Below are 8693 nucleotides of genomic sequence, written 5' to 3' on the forward strand. Positions count from 1 at the left end.
ACAAACAAAATATATCTTTATCTCTCTTGGTTCATCAGAGAGACAAAAACCATCATCCTTCTCTCCATACCTTTAATCTCATCAAAAGCTTAAGTCTGTTCATAGGCTTTCCAGAATCTTATTGTATATTGATTGTACTGGAGGGCACCTCCTTGTGGAGAACAATTGATTTTTCTTTGTTAGCAAAGTGATTTTAATAGTCTTTCTACAAGCTGTCATGTCTCATGCCCCCAGAAGCAAGATGCAGCCGTTAACTAGAACTTACTGATCAATGTATAACTCACAGAAAAATGTCTCTTCACTGTGAGAAAATTCCTCCGAAGCAGTTACTCCGAATGGGGGACTTTAACTCCTTTTGATAAATAGGCTGCCTGGGAGTCTCAGGTGGGTTGCTGAAGCATTGTTTTAGCTCAGAGTAGGGAGTGAGGCATTCTGTAGCATTGTCATGAAGATAGCACAGGCCTATGGACAGGTTTTTGCTGTTTGCTGTTGCTTCAGTCACTTTGTGCCAAATTTCCCTGCAAAAGAAACAAGCCCAAAGTAAAGGTCACAGATCTGAAGGGTGAATGATGAAAATAATGTTTGTATTGCCCTTGATATTTGAAAATGGCTTTTCTGGTTAGTGCTGTAGCATGCATAAAAGTCGAAGGTAGGAGCTGCTGCTTATTAAGGTACAACTGTTGTCTGTTCTCTTTGACCAGCATTGACCAATGCTTCCTCAGTCTGACACGTAGTAGCCCTTGTCTTTTTTTCCTCTTCTTGAATATGACTCAATTTTCCCCCTGTGTGTGGAGACTTTCTTCTGATGTACAGTCATGCCAACATCCTAACACACTTCCTGCAAGTGCTGAGCAACCTTGTGAGTACAGTAATGATTTTGTAACTGACTTAAATCATACTGTCACAAGGTTTATGGGGCTGTATATGTAAGCTTGAGCTTGCGAAACTTCCAGTCCAATCTTTCAAGCTAGTTTTTGCATATCATGAGGTGAAATCTATGGAAAAATTGTAAAAGCACAAATAATGTCATCACATTATACCCTTAAGTGGCTGGATCAGCTTGTGACTCAAGTCTGTCTTCTTACCCACATACCCCAGTATCTATAAACACTGCTCTGGAAGCATTTGTTACAAGTGTTGAGGTCCCTTTAAGTTCAACTATATTAGACCCCTGCCACTTCCAGGGTATCGAAGGCCTCTTCTTTGATTCAGAAAAATTTCCCCCGGTCTACTGCATATCAGATAGTGGGATAGACTTCTGGGTAAAATAAAACTGGAGACAAACACAGTCCACTGATTTTAAGAAATTGTCATTGAGGGACATAGCGTGAGAAGCTAAGTCTCTTGTTGATTTTGAAGTGTTTCTTGGCAAATACTACTTTTGTATCATACTTAGAAATATAAAGGTTTTGTGATCTTAACAGTGGCCCCCTTCAAATTTGCATATTGAAGTCAGAACCCCTAATAGCATGGACTGTGATCTTATCAGGAATTAAGGTCTTTGCACATCATCGTCTAGGTAAGATGAGGCTACTAAGGTTGACTCTAATCTGAAATGACTGAACTTATTATGAAAAGCATTCAAATGCAGGGGTAGTAGTCCATAAAAGACTGAATGAAAGAAGCCACAGCGAGGTCAACAACAAATTCCTGGGACCTGGAAGGCAAGAATGGATAGGTTCTCCCTAACAGCTCTCAAAGGAAAAGAGCCATTTCAAAAGGACTTCGGAGAATGTACTAACCTTGATTCCAACTTGTCGACCCTAAAACTGGAAGACAACCACTTTCTGCTGTCTTAGCTGCTTCCCTTGTGGTCCTTCTCTATAGAAGTTCTACTGAATTAATACATGACTTTGGACCACAGATGAAATGAAATGACAAGCAAGCAGCGGGCAGTGTTTGGATGCTTGACGTTTTTCCTGTAAGTGGCACAGTGGCATTTTCAGAACTGTGTTTTACCTGTGTTAATCTCATCTTAAGGAAAGAAGTCTGACAAAGGAAAGATACAGGTCACCAAGAAACACCTTTATAGGGGAAAGAAAAAACAGATAGTTGTGAAGAAATGACAAAACTCAACCTCGACATTCTGGAAGATAACAACCCTGATCCTTATGCTTCTGAGAGAATAGAGGAGGAGAGACATAAGGGGAAAACAAACTCTAGTTTTTTTTTATTTTTTTTTTTGCCTGAAGAATCAATTTCAAGAATCAGTGTGGAACAAACAGAGAAGAGAAAACATTTCACACATTTCTCTTTGGATGTCCACATGATCAAGTGGGAAGATGCAAAAAAACAAACTGAACACAGAGAATCAGCAGCTTAGGGTTTCATATCAGGCATGAACTGGGTAGCAATTCAGACAGCTTGTTCCGGGCTTCAGGATTTCGGGATTCTTAGGGAAAGGAAACAGGGACGTACTGACAGTTTCTTTCCTCCCAACTCTGATAAACAGTGTCTTTTGGGAATGTGGTAAATACACTTTCATTTTAGAATGTTTGATGTTTCTTCCATGTCTTGGTGCTTGATGCTGTTTCAATAAAACCAAACCCTGGAGACTTTACCTGCCCAGCGCTGTTCTAACCATCTCCTGTGCTCCGGGAATTTGTATAGGGTCCACAGGCACAGGTGATGCAAGTCGGAATGGATGTGTTGCAATCAGAACTCTGTGAAGGAAGCGGAACAGGAGTTACAGATATAAATGGGAAAACAAAAGGAGAAAAAGTTGGAACACGAAGTGACATTTCAGAGAAATAGAAGCTTAGCAGAACGTGGGAAAAGTAAACTCAGATGGACTTTTGTAGAAGAAAGAGAAGCAGAGGGCAGAAGCAGCAAGCAGCAGGCAGCAAGCAGGTGACACACAGGTGCACAACGAGGCATAAAATCATCTATCCGTTATGGAAAATTCACACACAGGCTTTGCTTCTGACTCTGCTACCAAGGTGCCTGGCCTCCCTCAGCAAGGCCGTCAGCGATCCTGGATGCCGTTCAGGCCCTGCTGAAAGCTTAGCTGCAGCCCACGAGGAAGAGGTGAGCAGGCTTCAGGGCTGTTTGTTTTCACAAGACTGAACAAATCATTCGCCACAGCAGCTAAAGGGAGACAAGGGTTTAGCACACTGTGGCCTGTTGGCCCAATCGAACTGACTTCTGTTTTTAGAAGTAAGCCTTTGTTGGAACACCGCCATGCCCATTTGTATACAGATGTCTTCGGCTGTTTTCGGGCTACAGTGACAAAGTTAAGTTATTTTGACACAGCACATATGGCCCCAAGCTGGAAATATTTACTATTTGGCCTTTTATAGGAAAAAAAAATCTTTGGCCTCTGCTTTAGAGGCTTTCTAACATAAGCTCTAGACAACTCTCCGCTCTTCAAATCAGATAAATTAATTTTTTTCATTGCTTTTTCTGTGGTCTTGTGCTTGATATAGGCCACTCTTTCTTTATCCTACAGTTATCTTTAAACACAAAATAAGGTAATCATATTTTTTTCTTCAAGCAAACATAGCAATCAAGTACTACAGCTCCCATTTTTAACATCCCATGTTGTGCTGTTTCAGACCTGCGGCTGCCCAGAGACCACTACAGTGTCGGCAATTGTGTTCTTGCTTCCGCTAGATACTTTTTTGGCCTTACAAAGCTTCTTAGAGCACAAAGGCTCACTAATGCCCCAGCCACTCAGAATGAATGGTGTGTGAAGTATCGCAGGTTAATGTAGGTGTGTGAGGTGGTTAACGTGAGCGTGTGAGGTGTTGCAGGTTAATTGGTCCAATAGCGGTGCTTTGGTTCTCAGGTGCAGTTGCGTTGCTCTTTGGTTTTGACGACGGGGTCTCTCTCCCTGCTAAACTCAGATAGAAACGCTTGTACTGGGGCCGCGATCATCTTATGTAAAAATGCTTTGTCATCCCTTTTGCCCACTCAGTAGAACATGTGCTGTGGAGTAAAGGTTACTCACTGCCAGTTCTCTCTTCATTTAGGTTTTTGGGTGCCTTTCCACCCCAGAGGCCTTACAAAGAGACATTCTCTGAGTCTTTATTATTTTTCTCAGCCATTGCCAGAAATGACAGAACTTAGAAAACTTCTTTCCATGACCTCCCCCCGCTCTCCCCTGATTTGAGGGTTCGTTTTTTTCCCCCAGCCTTTTTCAGCCAAGTGTCACACTCTAGCTCAGACTTAACTTTCATCCAGATAAGCTTTTAACTTGTGGTAATTCCCCTGCCTTAGCCTCCTCAGTGCTGAGATTATAGACATGAGTCACAATGCCTACCTCTGGGATTCCAGATTACATTTAGAAATTGTTTCTATACTTTGCAGTGATTGGTGATATTTACTGAACATTTGCTCTATGCTAGTTCCTGAGCAACCATTTTATCTGACCTTCAAAAATTATTAGGAACTCACCATTACTACTCATCGTTCTTACTACATGATTTAAAAAGCAGACAATTAATATGGAAGTATAACATGTCAGGGTCTTGGTTCCCCATGTAACGAGGATTTAACCTTTCAATCCTTTCAGGGTCTTAAAATCCACACTTTGTGAGCTAGAGAATCAACATTTACCATTTCTCAATATGACTAATTGTTGTGGGTAGATTGTGTTTTACATGCAAAAGACAATTTTAATGTGACCTTATTTAGAATGAGAGTCGTTGCAGACGTAGTTATGATATAGTGTTATAAGGGTAGAATGTGCTCCTATTCCAGTATGAACGCTACTGTTATAGCCATGTAAAGCCAATCAGGGAGACTGCCTTCAAAAGGCAGCGTGGAAATGAGGTTTGTGTGGTTACCAGGTAAGGGACTACAAAAATTGCTACCAACTAAGCCAGAAGGTAAAAGGCGGCAGGCGGGGAAGGATGCTCCAACAGGCTTCAGAAGCTCCCTGGCTTGGCCCCTAAAATTATTAAGTCAAGGCATTTCTGTTGTTCAAAACTACCAAGGTTGTGGAATTTGATGGTGGTATCCTTGGGAAGCTAATAAAGGCTCCACAAATGGAGAAATTCTAACAAAAAGGAAGTATGATTCAATGAATGGAGAACAGAGAATGGAATACAAACTAGGGGCGGGGGTGGGGGGAGCAAGGGACACAAAGCAATTTTCTGACCAAGCACGGTGTTGGATATTCACAGTTCCAGCTATTCTGGAGGCTAAGGGACAGTTAAATATAACTACCCTGTTGATGGTGCAGAAGGTTTGCAGTCTTATGAAGTCTTACTTGTCTACTTTTACGTTAGCCCAATATAGTTCTAGTTCTAGACACTAAGCCTATGTAAATGCAGTTAAGCCAGCACTGACAGCCAGATTGGAGGACACAGTGAGACTCTGACTAAAATAAAATGATTCAAAACACCCTACAGCTGTTAAATCATATACTTGATAACATCCAATTTTAATGGGAGATTTCTAAGAAAGGAGGGACATAACACAGAGACAGGTGAGTATAGGTATCTCATTATTTACAAAGTGAGTATTTGGGAATTTGGACCAATGACCTGGTATAAGGTAATTTATAGGTAATTAAAACGAAACAAAATAAGACTTGGATTTCTTCTGGACACATTCTCTCACATAGCCCAGCCTAGCCTTGAAGTCACTGTGTAAAGCTGAGAGTGGTCTTGAGCTCACCTTTGCAGATACTGGGATTTCAGATAAACACCACCACATCTAGCCCCATTGGATTTACAGTCTCAAAGCCATGTGACACACTATAGAAACAGCTTATAAAAGATTGAAAATGAAGCTCAAGCAATCGTTTAGGCCATCAAGCCACAAATTGCTAGATGTAAAACAGCAAAAAATTGCTTTCTGTTGAGATAACCCACAATCGTTATGCATCTCAGTTGAACTTTCTCTTTTTCCAATATTGGACCTAGACATCATGTCCCCTGCTCTTCAGTTGTCTAAGCCAATTATTACTGGCTTCCAGGGGCTTCGAATATAAAATCAGGCACATTCTTAGAGGGAAATGCTTTTGAAGATACAGAGAAATGCCAGTATACTCAAAGCCTTGCTTCTGTCATTTTATTTAATGAGAAGAGTATAAATCTACTTGAGGTGATGGGACGTGGTAGTCCAAGGGGTGTGCAGAGACCCAGATGTGAGAATGTATGGCCAGTCTTAAAGGTACACTTTCCCCTCTTTCTTGGCCTTTGGAGCTACCTGGATTTCTTTTCTTTCTTTTTTTAAAAAATATTTTTAAATTTATTTTATTTTATTTTAATTAGGTATTTTCTCCATTTACACTTCCAATGCTATCCCAGAAGTCCCCCATACCCTCCTCCCCCACTCCCCTACTCACCCACTCCCACTTCTTGGCCCTGGCATTCACCTGTACTGAGGCATATAAAGTTTGCAAGACCAATGGGCCTCTCTTTCCACTGATGGCTGACTAGGCCATCTTCTGATACATATGCAGCTAGAGACACGAGCTCCGGGGGGTACTGGTTAGTTCATATTGTTGTTCCACATATAGGGTTGCAGACCTCTTTAGTTTGCTGAAAGGACCCTGATATAGCTGTCTCTTGTGAGTCTATGCGGGGGCCTAGCAAACACAGAAGTGGATGCTCACAGTCAGCTAATGGATGGATCACAGGGCCCCCAATGGAGGAGCTAGAGAAAGTACCCAAGGAGCTACTTGGATTTCTTGTCCTCCAGTCTTGCCTCTCTGACAAACCTTATCCTTCCTTTAAGACAAAGTTTAAAACTCACACCCCCTACCAAGCATATTCAAACTGCCCACTTTTGATGCCGAGCTGGAAACTCTCACCCTTGATCCAGCAAAATACATTTTAATGTTACTTCTTGCAGAATCTGGAAATCTGTGTGTTAGCCTAAAGCGTATGCGTGCCTGGAATAAGACTGTTGCTTAAATATCTAAGATCTAACATGGCATCTGACTCATGAAGCCAAATGTTACACAGGCTTAGTGTCTACAATGCTAGAGCCATATTGGACTAAAGTAAAAGTAGACAAGTGGGGCTGACTCCATAAGACTAATAACCTTCCGTGCTATCAACAGAGAAAGGCAACTCATCAGAAAGAGGAAACAACCCTTCTGAGTGGGGTGAATGGTGTCTTTTTTTTTCCATTTTTTATTAGGTATTTAGTTCATTTACATTTCCAATGCTATACCAAAAGTCCCCCATACCCACCCACCCCCACTCCCCTACCTGCCCACTCCCCCTTTTTGGCCCTGGCATTTCCCTGTACTGGGGCATATAAAGTTTGCGTGTCCAATGGGCCTCTCTTTCCAGTGATGGCCGACTAGGCCATCTTTTGATACATATGCAGCTAGAGTCAAGAGCTCCGGGGTACTGGTTAGTTCATAATGTTGATCCACCTATAGGGTTGCAGATCCCTTTAGCTCCTTGGGTACTTTCTCTAGCTCCTCCATTGGGAGCCCTGTGATCCATCCATTAGCTGACTATGAGCATCCACTTCTGTGTTTGCTAGGCCCCGGCATAGTCTCACAAGAGACAGCTACATCTGGGTTCTTTCGATAAAATCTTGCTAGTGTATGCAATGGTGTCAGCGTTTGGATGCTGATTATGGGGTGGATCCCTGGATATGGCAGTCTCTACATGGTCCATCCTTTCATCTCAGCTCCAAACTTTGTCTCTGTAACTCCTTCCCAGGGTGTTTTGTTCCCACTTCTAAGGAGGGGCATAGTGTCCACACTTCAGTCTTCATTTTTCTTGAGTTTCATGTGTTTAGGAAATTGTATCTTATATCTTGGGTATCCTAGGTTTTGGGCTAATATCCACTTATCAGTGAGTACATATTGTGTGAGTTCCTTTGTGAATGTGTTACCTCACTCAGGATGATGCCCTCCAGGTCCATCCATTTGGCTAGGAATTTCATAAATTCATTCTTTTTAATAGCTGAGTAGTACTCCATTGTGTAGATGTACCACATTTTCTGTATCCATTCCTCTGTTGAGGGGCATCTGGGTTCTTTCCAGCTTCTGGCTATTATAAATAAGGCTGCTATGAACATAGTGGAGCATGTGTCCTTCTTACCAGTTGGGGCATCTTCTGGATATATGCCCAGGAGAGGTATTGCTGGATCCTCCGGTAGTACTATGTCCAATGTCCTGAGGAACCGCCAGACGGATTTCCAGAGTGGTTGTACAAGCCTGCAATTCCACCAACAATGGAGGAGTGTTCCTCTTTCTCCACATCCTCGCCAGCATCTGCTGTCACCTGAATTTTTGATCTTAGCCATTCTGACTGGTGTGAGGTGGAATCTCAGGGTTGTTTTGATTTGCATTTCCCTGATGAATAAGGATGTTGAACATTTTTTCAGGTGCTTCTCTGCCATTCGATATTCCTCAGGTGAGAATTCTTTGTTCAGTTCTGAGCCCCATTTTTTAATGGGGTTATTTGATTTTCTGAAGTCCACCTTCTTGAGTTATTTATATATGTTGGATATTAGTCCCCTATCTGATTTAGGATAGGTAAAGATCCTTTCCCAATCTGTTGGTGGTCTTTTTGTCTTATTGACGGTGTCTTTTGCCTTGCAGAAACTTTGGAGTTTCATTAGGTCCCATTTGTCAATTCTCGATCTTACAGCACAAGCCATTGCTTTTCTGTTCAGGAATTTTTCCCCTGTGCCCATATCTTCAAGGCTTTTCCCCACTTTCTCCTCTATAAGTTTCAGTGTCTCTGGTTTTATGTGAAGTTCCTTGATCCATTTAG

The 8693-nt window shown here is 41.9% G+C and overlaps 1 long non-coding RNA gene across 1 annotated transcript; it reads right to left on the bottom strand.

Annotated features, from left to right (window-relative positions):
* Positions 1–344: 344 nt before the first annotated feature.
* Positions 345–3055, bottom strand: Gm34611. Its single transcript, XR_381456.2, has 3 exons — positions 2912–3055; positions 2562–2663; positions 345–518 (listed from the first exon to the last, which is right to left on the bottom strand). It is a non-coding gene; the product is annotated as a predicted gene, 34611 (long non-coding RNA).
* Between the last annotated feature and the right edge of the window lie 5638 nt (positions 3056–8693).

The sequence above is a fragment of the Mus musculus genome, chromosome 12, assembly GCF_000001635.26.
Source record: "Mus musculus strain C57BL/6J chromosome 12, GRCm38.p6 C57BL/6J".
In the NCBI taxonomy this organism is placed as follows: Eukaryota; Metazoa; Chordata; class Mammalia; order Rodentia; family Muridae; genus Mus; species Mus musculus.